The sequence below is a fragment of the Thermobia domestica genome, chromosome 16, assembly GCF_964235325.1.
Source record: "Thermobia domestica chromosome 16, izTheDome1.hap1.1, whole genome shotgun sequence".
In the NCBI taxonomy this organism is placed as follows: domain Eukaryota; kingdom Metazoa; phylum Arthropoda; class Insecta; order Zygentoma; family Lepismatidae; genus Thermobia; species Thermobia domestica.
The window spans coordinates 184,650,084-184,662,314 of NC_137469.1; the positions used below are offsets into that span (position 1 = coordinate 184,650,084).

The 12,231-nt window shown below is 37.2% G+C and overlaps 1 protein-coding gene across 1 annotated transcript in view; it reads left to right on the forward strand.

Annotated features, from left to right (window-relative positions):
• Window positions 1–12,231, forward strand: part of qsm (Zona pelucida superfamily protein qsm) — a 260,492-nt gene that overhangs the window by 357 nt on the left and 247,904 nt on the right. The window lies entirely within an intron of this gene.

The window sequence follows — 12,231 nt, forward strand, 5'->3', positions numbered from 1 at the left end:
AGTGGTTCATAAGTTTTAATACATGAATATTAAGGAGAAGGGGTTGGAAATTTCTTCTGACACACGTAACGAAAACAATTGAGATTTTCTGAGTATTGTCAACAGGTGTAAGGTTTATAAAACAGAATGTTTACTTTTAGAATCGTATCCTTATAAGGAGACATTCACAAGTGATCCCAGAACAATAATCTAAAATTTGGTTAAAGGTTATGCACCCTGATGTTTTGAAATGAGGCATCTCTTAGGGTGCCCCTCATGGAAAGTTCCTATGAGAACATTCAGAATTTATTCAATTTTTGTATAAGTATGTGAGTTCATATTACCATTCAGTAGAGCAAAGGTTTACTTACTACCTCATTCTTTCTGAGGTAGTTTATCAGATTACATATTTCATTCTGTCTTCTAGAGAAGAATACGTAGAAAGACATTGCTCCTCCCAAAATAAGGAGGGGAATTGCCATAGGGTTCCAGCCCCACTGATCTTATACGTATATATTTTGTTCTGTTCTGTTCGTTGAATAGAAAGATTAATGCTTTTTTTTTTTTTTTAATAAGACCTTATGAAGAAATAAACATTTACCACAGACAGGGTTCTAAACACTGGTCCCCGTCTCCATTGAGTTGTAATAAAGATAGAAAATAACGTGCCCTGCGGGGTTTCTGACCCGCCTTTACTCGCTGTCGCTTGCACGGCAATACTATGTGAATTTAGTATTAAGCTGTAATACAGAAAAGTACCAACCTAGCTAGTAACTTGTATGGAAGGCTTGCGTTCTAGAACCTTCCTTTTACCACATGATAATATTAGAATATGTGTAAAGAATCCTGAAACGATATAAGCTTGGGAGCTCGAACCTCCGCCCGATTATGAAATTCTGTGTACGCTGCTGATCTCAACCACAGGCGCAGCTGCGGAAAAGAAGGGGGGGCACATTTTGGATACCTTGTTGGAAAGTGTAACCGAAGGAAAGCTTGTAGCGGGGGTTCATGTGATTCGGATTCCACGTTACTCAGTAGGTCCCGTCTCATATAGCCTCGCTGTTGGAAGGGGCGTTAAAATTAACTTAAGTCAAGAAAGGTTGTAATGAATTAAGGGTCTTCCGAATGTGCTTCACTACTTTGTTGAAAACAAGAAAGACTATAAATGTAGTTAGGAAGAGGACGAATCTAAAAGATAAAAACGAGGGGGAGGAGCGATAGGAACCCACACTATAATAGGTATATCATGAGTTTACTATAAATTTCAAATAATTATAAGTAATAGCTTAAATTATTTTTGTCACTAAAAAAAAACTGGGAGGCTTAGGCACCCCGGCCCCGAGCTACATCCCCCTGTGGCAGAGAGTATTTACAAAGTGTTACTAAGAGACCTGAAGGGGCGCGCAATTTATGACTTTATAATTGACAAGCATTGAAATTCCTGTAGAACATGAAAAGTCTTGAATACAACAGAAGTTACTTTAGTAGCATATTGTAAATATTGAATAACACACTTTCCATACTTATTGGTATTGGGTCATTTGCGCCCCTGCCCCCCTAAAAAAAGGAGCAGGAAGCGAGGTGAAGACTAAAGAGACGAAGCATTCACAGAATCATTACGAATTATACGTTAAAAAAGTAAAAGGTATTTATTCATAATTTGCATTAACCAGATTCCTATACACCTCACTACTCCTATTATTATTACTATTGGCATTCGAATCAAACTATTTTGCGAGAAGAGGGAACTATTTCACATGTATACATTATATGTGGAATGGGGACAAATATTTCCCTGGTAAGGAAGAAATTTTTCTTTGACAAGTAGGAGAAATTGCTTGATGAGAAGGGAAATCAGCCCCCCCTACTAGTTTGAACGCTCATTATTATTGAACTGAAAATAACTTTTTCAAGAAGTCACCTCAGCATCTATTAAACTTGATGCATCTTTAAAGTGCTGCAATATGACAGAGTTCGTTGATGTCACAGTCTTAAAAATGCATTGGTTTGTCTATAAACTAAAAGTAGGCTACTTATTTGTGAAGTTAAGTGTGGGAAATGAGTACCTACCTACTTGAACTGTACTCGTAGAGATTTTGTGTTAAGTTGAACAGTAGCGCATGCAGGAATTTATTTCGGGAGGGGTCCAAACTCAATATGAGGGTATTTTCTATTAAAATTCCCAAAATTAGGCTAAATTTACGCAAAAGACGAAATTTCAGGGGGGTCCGGATACCCAGGACCCACCCCTTGCGTACGTCCCTGAAGTTGAATACACAGGCTAACAAGACAATGTATGAAATATGTAATAAAACGGGCAAGCGAGGCATTTAAAAATATACGTGCAGTTTGCGTAAACTTCTATCTTTAGGATTTGAGGAAAATGCTAGAAAATTGCCTAATAAATAGTGTTAAAATAGGCCCCTACTTGAAAACACAACCCGAATCAATTGGAAATGTATGGAAAGCTTCTCTTTGTTCCATATGTCTTGTCGATTTTGCGTAATAAACTATATCGATTGATGCATTTTCCAAGATCCTTTGTCTAATGTTATTTATCTTTCATGTAGTATAGTTATTCCACTATGATCGTTCGTTACGTTTTTCCCTCTATGCGATTACGCCATTGATTTGTGAGATAATGCACTTTAGTGTATGTCATCCATTCCTTTAAGTTGAATATTCAAGCTTGTCGTGGACAAGAGCCGTGCGCGCGTGGCTTTGATTTCTATCCCAGTAGGGATACTTGGCTTAGATAGAAACCTGAGTAGTTGTTCAACTGTACTTAAAGCAGGAAGGGTTCCATGTATCGTTGGTGCTGAAGAGGATATTAAACTACAGTGAATAATACTTTAGAAAAGATCGAGTGAGTGATTTAAAAAAATTAAAAACCTAAAAATGGATCAAAAGATTGCGATCTTGACCAATAATTAGTTTTTCGATCAGGAGCCACAAAATTTTTGAACGGCCCATAAATAGAGCTTTCGTATTTTTTGCAGAAACCTGAGTAGTTGTTCAACTGTACTTAAAGCAGGAAGGGTTCCATGTATCGTTGGTGCTGAAGAGGATATTAAACTACAGTGAATAATACTTTAGAAAAGATCGAGTGAGTGATTAAAAAAAATTAAAAACCTAAAAATGGATCAAAAGATTGCGATCTTGGCCAATAATTAGTTTTTCGATCAGGAGCCACAAAATTTTTGAATGGCCCATAAATAGAGCTTTCGTATTTTTTGCAGAATAAGCACATCATACTGAGTTAAGTGATAGTTTGGGTTTGGCTACACTATATGTAATTCTCCAGATATAAGGCCTACAAGAAAATTTTTGATTAAAATATATTTAATCTTTTGATACAAAAACTGTTCGTAATCCTCTTGGATGGATGTTACCCCTATTGTTGTGACGTTTGCTAATGTTTTATGAACCCGTTTTATTTATGTTATTGTGGTATGATATATTTGGCTGTTCTATTTTCTCACTTCCTTGCGTACTCTGTTGTGGAAATCGCGTGATGAGGAAGGTTGGTCTTCTATCGCTCATAGAAATCGCTGAGAACATTCTCCTGTGTTGTTCGTTCCGATTGCTGGTTTTTAAAGTTGAAAGATTCCTTGCTTTCGATAACACGTAGCTTGTAGTTGTTGGGTAATAATAACGATAATAATACGATAGGATAGTAAATAAAAACAGTGTGTTGCGTCTGGATTGTAATCGGTAGACAATCATCTGCTTACAAGAAAGAGCTGTTCTTTCAACCAAATATCCGGCGACACAAGAACAGGGTGCTTCTTTTCACTTCAAACAGCTTTAAAGAGTTGTAAATACCTTAATAAAAGTAAAAGTTATATTAATATACTATAGCGTCTTCAGATAAATGAGAAAACAGTTTTATTATTATTATTTCAGTATCAAGAGTATTATACGCCATAACGTGTAACTAAGTGCAGACACTGTTTTCACATTGGAAAGAAGCAATTTTGAATGTAATGACTTCTCTTCTTAGCCTTTTGTTCTGTTGTTAATAAGAGGCCATGGTGGCTCAGTGGTAGTGCGTTCATCTCTGGTGCATAGGGTTCTTGATTCGATCCCAGCTTGTCCCACGTGAGCTTTGTGCTGGTCGAGCTCTATGAGATTTTCCCGTTTTCTCCCACTTTCTTCCTTGTACCATTTCATTCATTTCTCATCACCGTCTCCTTTAGCTTAGCCGGCATAAACGTGGGACGTAAGACTTAACGATTTCATTTCTACTGTTAATAAATGATTACTTATAGCATATGACCATGCCATTGCACTTAATCTCATTGTCTGTTTAATTATGTTTAAAGGTAAGTGTATGAAACGATTGAAATGAAACATATATATGTATGAATCTAGATAATACTGTATATTGTTTATAAAATGAAAATAAAACCTGTTGGTGTTACACCCCACGATAATGCCGTATAGGCTAAATTTTACGGTGCTGCTGAGAATGGTGGAATGAAGGAAGTGGAAAAAGACGGGAGGGCCCGGAAAAACATATGTACGCGGTGTTGTATATCACTAACATAAACTCAACTGGCGCGCCTTGGAGTTGAAACGGGGACCCCACACAGCAGAGCTGAGCGCTTTACCACAGAGCTATTGCGACCTATATTTTTGATTTGATTGATTTAGTTTATTGTCCCTTTCAGCAGTGAGGCTGTAGAGACGTGGACCTACAGTTTAACGTGAAATCCGAACATGGGCTCCGACCGGGAATCAAACCCGGATCTCTCACACCAAAGGAGCGTACGTGGCCTGTATTTTTGAAATGTGTCTATGTTGAAGGATGTTACGTATGTCATGCATAGTTTATCCTATACTAAATGTTTGATGAGTTATGTTCTGTTTATGCGTTCAACCGATATTCGTCGGAGTCTTTGAAAGTGACGCTGTTGAAATAGAACAAATAAAAGACGCTTCTAATTGAAATACCTAAATGCATTAATCTTCTACTGCATATAATAAGATCTATTTAGAAATGCAAGAAAGTCATAATTTGAGTTATTTTCAATCCTTATCGTTGATCAAAAGTAATTTTCGTTAGTCTTACGTAACGTTTGGTTTGTAAGTTCTTGATTTTATGGAACTTATCTTCCTTGTAAGACTCATAAAGTGCTTCGTGTGGAGTATTGTGGTGTATGGGTCAGAAACATGGACATTATACAAAAAATGATAAAAACAACTGGAAGGTTTCGAAATGTGGGCGTGGAGAAGAATTGAGAGAATTAGCTGGATTCAGCGGAATCGAATGAGAGGATGTTGGGAATGGTTGGAGAGAAAAAAACAATTTTAGATATTAATAAGAAGAGAAAGAGAAACGTTGGACCATTGGCTAAGGAGGAACCGTAACATGAGGAACGTGTTAGAGAATAGAGTGACAGGAAAGAGAGGGAGGGGGCGAAGGAGATTACAATTAATGGATGATATCAAAATAGGAAAATCGTACGTGAAGACGAAGAGGTCATTGGAACATCATGAAGTATGGAAGCTTCTCAAGTGCGGCAAGTGACCTGCCAATAATGACTATGATGATGATGATGATGATGATGATGATGATTTTACTTAACACATAAGTTTCAATTTGCAATTATTTTATATTGGCTGAAATTTCTATTCGCACGAGGGGAGTTTATGCAAAACTTTCGAACTCTTCCCTCGCATAAGATTCGCTCTTTAATAAAAAATATATCGATAAAATCTCATAAAATACTTTATTTTTGGCATAAATTTTGAACTTCCAACCTTACTTGGCATACGCCTTCTTATCAAGTGACATGATAAAATTCCATCTTCAGATAATTATGTTACAAAATGCATTTGAAACGAATCAACCGTTTTCCCGTGATGCGATCATAAAGAATAGACAACGTGGATTTCAATGTGTCGCAACAAGTATAGAAACGCCCTCCTTAAAACCGGAAGTTTGGAAAACACTGGGACAGGAATAGGCATATTTGAAATAAGGAGTCTATATACCAAATTCCATCTTCCCATCCTGAGGGGTCCTAAGATATTCAATTTTCCATATAAGGAGGCTCAGTGGTAGAGAGCTTACCTCTGGTGTCTGTGGTCCCTGGTCCAATTCCCGGCCATTTGTGGTGGACAACATCGTGTCCGTGGGTTTTCTCGGGGTTCTCCCACATTCTCATTCCACCAAGTATTCCATCATTCACTTGTTTTAATCATCGTCTCCCTTAGACTAACGGGCTTATTTATGGGACGTTAACCTACAAAATATCATTTTTCGTTTTTATTTTTCACATAAATTTTGATGAAGTAATATGATTAAAAAAACAGTTCGAAGTAGGTGATACCAAAGGTGTCCAAACTCAGGAGGTTGGAACTCACGCTCACTCGACCTCGACCTCGCGAAGTGAGCGTGAGGTCAGACTGGTTATGTGAGCGTGAGGTCAGACCGGTGAGGTGAGCGTGAGGTCGAAATGAGTTTGTGAGTATGAGGTTGAGTGAGCGTTAGATCAGACTGGTGATGTGAGCGTGAGGTAGAGTGAGCGTGAGGTCAGACTGGTGAAGTGAGCATGAGGCAGAAATGAGTTTGTAAGCGTGAGGTTGAGTGAGGTTAGGTCAAAGTAGTCACCCCTGGGTAATGCTTCTATTCCAAAATTGATTGCAAACGGTTCCTTTTTATTTTCATGTGCTAGATGAAGATTTAAAAAACAATTACAATTTCTGTTTTTCTCTTAAAACTTATCAGTATTGCTGAAGAGTCGCTGTTTTTCTTACCTTTAATTCTCAGTTTATGTCATAAAATTTAATAGTATAAATTTACTATGAATTGGAATGTATACCTATTTGCTCGCAATAAAGATATTAATTTGTTATTTGTAACACATTTGGTTTCACAATTAATAAGAAAATGTTAAAACCTGTCTAAATGTACTACACATGAAAAGTATGGTTTGATAAGTAACTTGGTTTGATATTAAAGAAAACAATTTGAGTTTTTAACGTACTTTATTTTTAACTTGCACTTATTTCAAACGTCTCTCCAGCTTTGCGATTACTTCGTGAAAATGAGTTTCTTCGAAGCTTTCAAAATACTCGTTTACTTCCTGTATGGCATCTTCATTTGGCTCAGGTTTTCGTCCTGCCAGGAGAGTTTTGAGTTTCGGGAATAGATTTTAGTCCGAGGGAGATAGATCTGGTGAATAAGCAGGATGCAGAAGCTCTTCAAATCACAGTTCGGCCAATTTTTGCTCAGCGACATGTTTTTTTTTTCCTGCTCTGGAGTGAGTAAAATTTTTGCACATGCATCATGCGCGAACATTTTCATTATGCAAAATGAAGTGAACTCGCTCAATTGAAGTGCTTGTGACTTTACTAACTCACGCACTCATCTTTCTGTCGCTAAAACCATATAATGGACACTTTATAAAAGATTTCTGGTGTCACAGCTGATTTCTGGCCATCTTGCGTCTTCAATGCCTGTTCTGCGATGCTTAAATTCATTTCTCAAAAGTCGAACGGTTTCATAGGATGGACATGAAACACCCAATGTAGATAAAATGGCCTCATGAATTTTCTTCGCTTTTTCCCGTTCCAGAAAAAAGAATTCAATAACATCACGTATTCCAATTTTATTTATTTATTACTGTTATTCGGAACATTTCTGTTTATACAACTGACAAAATGGTTGGAGACCAATTATTATTTATTCATAGAATGAAACTTCAAGACTATATTATATGCAGATGACGTTAGTGCCATCTACTAGCATGCAAACTAAGTTAGCTATCAAACAGCCCTCGTGCGTGTACTAAGAATAAATAAATAAATATAACAATGAAAGAGTCTTTAAGTTCGTTGAGCTGGCTAATTGCTTTTCGTTTCTGGAATCCGGTGGGAGTTCAGGTTGTTTGGGTCCCACGTTAAACTGTACAACCACCTCTCATGTTACTTCGCAGTGAAAATGTAAACAACCAAAAACTACCTGTGACCTAAATCCTGCAGATTTAGTTTTAAAGGGTTCGGATCGCGATCTATCTTGAGAGATGATGCAAACTTCTCGATAACTGGAACACACGAATTAACTTTACACGTGCGTAAGCGAAATAAGCGTAACATCAAAAAGTTCGGATGACAAATTACCTTTGATTCGAGTCCTACTCGAGAAAATCATACTGTAAGTGTTTTGTATGATAGCAGATACACATATGGAGTTCACACGTTAAAGTTTTAGAGCTTTTATTTTTGCAAATCGTAAATTACTTTTTTTTTCAGTTTCTTATTATTTTCACAAAACTTAATTGTATTTACGAGATGCGTTCGGAAAGTAACTTCCGATTGGTCACTGTGCGTGAAGTAGTGGGGGCTACGCTACCATCTTTACACAGACGTGCGCGGTAGATCGTAGATCAGTCTGCATCTGGCCGTGGTAGAGTGAAGATTATCTAATCACTAGTTCCACTTTTGTAGCGTCTCAAGATGTCTGCTGCAATAGAAAACCCCGCCAAGTGCGAGATGCGAGTTGTTATGCATTTTCTTACGGCAAAACAATATTCGGCAGCAGCTATTCGTGCCGTGTATGGACCAAGTGTGATGAGTGAAGGAGTTGTTTGTATGTTACCGCTTTCTGGATCTGCCCCTGCTGTCCCACCAATGAGTACTTTCAGGAGACATGAACTTACCTGGTTAAGACATTGAAGGACATTTCCACAAAGAGATTACAGAACGTCTCCCGGATCGCTGTCAGGTCTCAACAATAAGATGAGCATCGCGCACCGAGAAGTTTAGATGTCTAGTCTCGAAATACTTACGGACATCCAGATGATCGCTCAGACCACAACACACAAAAATATCATTCATACATTCAACGAAAGTACATTAAATAAAACAATACTCTGTTTATTTATTAAATGCACTATGTGTAAAAAATTATATAGAACAAAATCACAACACTAAACACTGATATGGGTATAGATACTTGACTATTTCCACAAACATAAGATACACTTCACATTTTACGATGTTATAGCCCTTTAAAATTGTATCACGTATATATATGTATGAAATATTATATTTGGGGGTTCACCACAAACACTTTTCTCACACCACTAAATAATGCACAATGGGATTAGTACTGTGGGATAACACTGAAGGTAATCCCACGACGTAAGTTCCTTACGGTTACGCTGAGAATTCACCAAAAACTCAAGGTGATGTATCCGTGGAATGAATGACTTTCTGTACGGTATAAAAATCGAAAAATTACTGGGGAACCGATTACTGGTTTGAACTGCGTCAGCGGATCCGGGACTTCACTAAATAGGGGCTAGCTGCTGTACAAGTCCTTGGGCGGCTACTTAACGTATGCCCCTTAATTCTATAATGAATTAAACAAACATAATGGCTGTATCGACACACGGAGAAAACTCCTAGACTTGAGGTGCTCTAGGTGCGAGCTGGGTTGATCGACTGGTCAATGTTGGTAGTTCATTTTAAAATGTGATCAGGTTAAACCACATGTGTGGATATGCAAATTAGATATTGAAAGGATTTGCGTTAATTCACAGTTCACTGGCCACAATGTAGAAAAAGACGACGAAAGCTTGATCGCAAGAACTTCTAGATAAAACTGTCTGAACAATATTGCCAGGCGACAGTTTAAGTAGATCGCACCTGTTCATGCTAGTATTACCATAAGTGATTGAAGAAAACAATTCAATTCCAAATAACTATAGAGCGTAGTCTTTGCATACTAATGAGTAAGAATGAAACAGTGAAGTATCCAAGTAGTAAAAATACGATTTTCATACATATAGTTCAGAAAATGAATGTGGTCTTTGTTACTCACTAAAATCTCACCGCAAAACAAAGTTTCACATATATGTATTGATGAACGATGAAAGACTCTTTTATTCTAATTCGTGGGAGAGAAATCGGTTACTAGCAGCTCCCATCGAAGAAAGAAATTATTTGTGTCGCAAAAATAAAGTATAAATCGAAGAATGATTTCTGTCGTTCCAAAATGCACAGAGCGTCCACAAAAATTACTTTTATAACCTGGTGATGGTTGTACGTAAATGTGTTCATTCATTTAAAGGGTGAACAAACATTCATGACGAAGAGAGGAGTGGCAGGCCATCAATTTTAACTGATGAACTCGTTCAGAAAATTGATGAAGTTCGTGAAAATCGACGTTTCACAATCTCGGAGCTTTCTGATGAATTTTCACAAATTTTCAGGACTGTTATATGACGTAGTGACACAGACGTTAGGCTACAGGACGTACTGTGGCTCAAGACACAGGCGGGAGAGTTTTATGGTGATGGAATTTCTAAATTAGTGCTTATATATAATAAGTGGTTGAATGTTTATGGAAACTATGTTGAAAAATAGAACAAGGGAGTAGTTTTCAGATATATAATAAATTCTTCTTATTTGCTTCGGTGTTTTTTTAACCAATCGGAGGTTACTTTCCGGAGGCCCCTCGTATAAATCAATGTATTTACTTATATGCTTTATTTTTCGTAGGTCTCTCAGGTTAACTGAAGGCCTCTTCAGATTGTTTCTCCTTCACTTAATCTTTCAAAACACTGAAATAGCAAATAGTAGATATTAGATTTCTTCATTAGTTCATCTTGTTAGTACCTGCCAGGGAGATAGCTGGTTAGGTGCTTTCGTCTTTCTGTAGGAAGGGGAGCATTAGTAGCCTTGGAGACAATCCTTTCCCTCTCTGCTGGGATGGATGCTACTCTTAGTAGATTGCTGCTTAACCACTGTGACAATTAAATACGTACTATGATATTGGAATTGTGTGTTATTTGAGCAATGCTATTATAAGCTTGCTTTTCTCTTCATTTATTACAGTCAAATATTGCAACTTAAATTCTATGCATTTCCATTCTAACTGCAGCTATGAAATTTTATACAAATAAATAAAGCCAATGATAATGCAATATTTTCACGCAATTTTCGTTGCATCTGATAATTTTACTGTGAAGTTGATTATTTAGATTTAACTATTGAACGCCTGCTGCTTATACAACCCTGAGCTGTACAAAAGTATGGTTGGTTGCAGTTAAGTAGACGTTCTCGACTAAAATCATTTCTGTCCTTTAAACTAAATGAGACGGATGATCACTGAAAGTGAATGTTGTTGAAATTAAATTTATGCGTTCTCCCACCGAGAATCGAACCCGGGACTACGTATGCAAAGGCGCAAGCGCTAGCTACTAGACCAGAGGGGAGGGTTATTCTTGACTTTATGTCAACAGATTTCAGCATTCACATTTTTACATCCTGGGGCTGTGCGGCTCAATGCTAGAACTCTTGAGCCAGTGGCTCCTGGGACGATCCCCGCCCCGACCACGCGAGTTTATGGTGGATGACGCAGTGTCTACAGGTTCTCTCGGGGTTTTCCTGTTTTGTCCGATATCGTGATTCCATCAATTACTTTGTAATCATTCGTCCCCTTTGGATTAAGTGACATATTGTGTGGCGTAAAACTAGAGAAATTTTAATTCGTTTTTTACATCCTTTTTCATAATGCATTATTCTACGTTTTAAAATGCCCTTCCAAAATAAAGTTAATTGATACTAAAAGAGTGGGTGCTGCATGCTTTTAGTGTTAGTTTCCTCATGTTCCCTATAAAAAAAAAATATATTCTCTGCTTTTTGTACATTTTATAAATTATTATTTCACAAGTGATTTGGGGGTGTAATTAAAATAAGTTCTACAGATCATGTTTGCATGTATGTATTTCGTACCAAATGAAATATATATTAAGACTCAATTTTTGGAGACCTCTAACGTTCCTCAACGAATTCGAGTTATACTTGCTCTTATTACCTATAGATTAAAATTATATAGATTTATGTTTATGGTCAACAAAAGTTTATATGTTTGTAGCCAATTGTTTTGACACTGATATGGAGGGTGTGAGGCAAGAACATGGTAACCCACAATTTTTCTATTATAAGAAATTAGAGGTTTTCTGCTGGACAATTCCTTTTCGAAGTCGGAAAGCTGATTTTTCATATAAGGCTTTACATGAAGGATTAAACGGACAAAGTTAAAGGAAGTGGTATGCGTTGCTCTCTATCGAGTGCTGCAAAACACAGCAATTGCAAAATTGTGGTTTACCATGTTTTTGCCTCACATCCTTCATATCTCCGAAACCATAAGCTCTACAAAAATGTCGTTTTCACTGATAGATTGCAAATTTTGTGTAGATTGTTCACTTCTAATTGGATATTTAAAAAGAATGG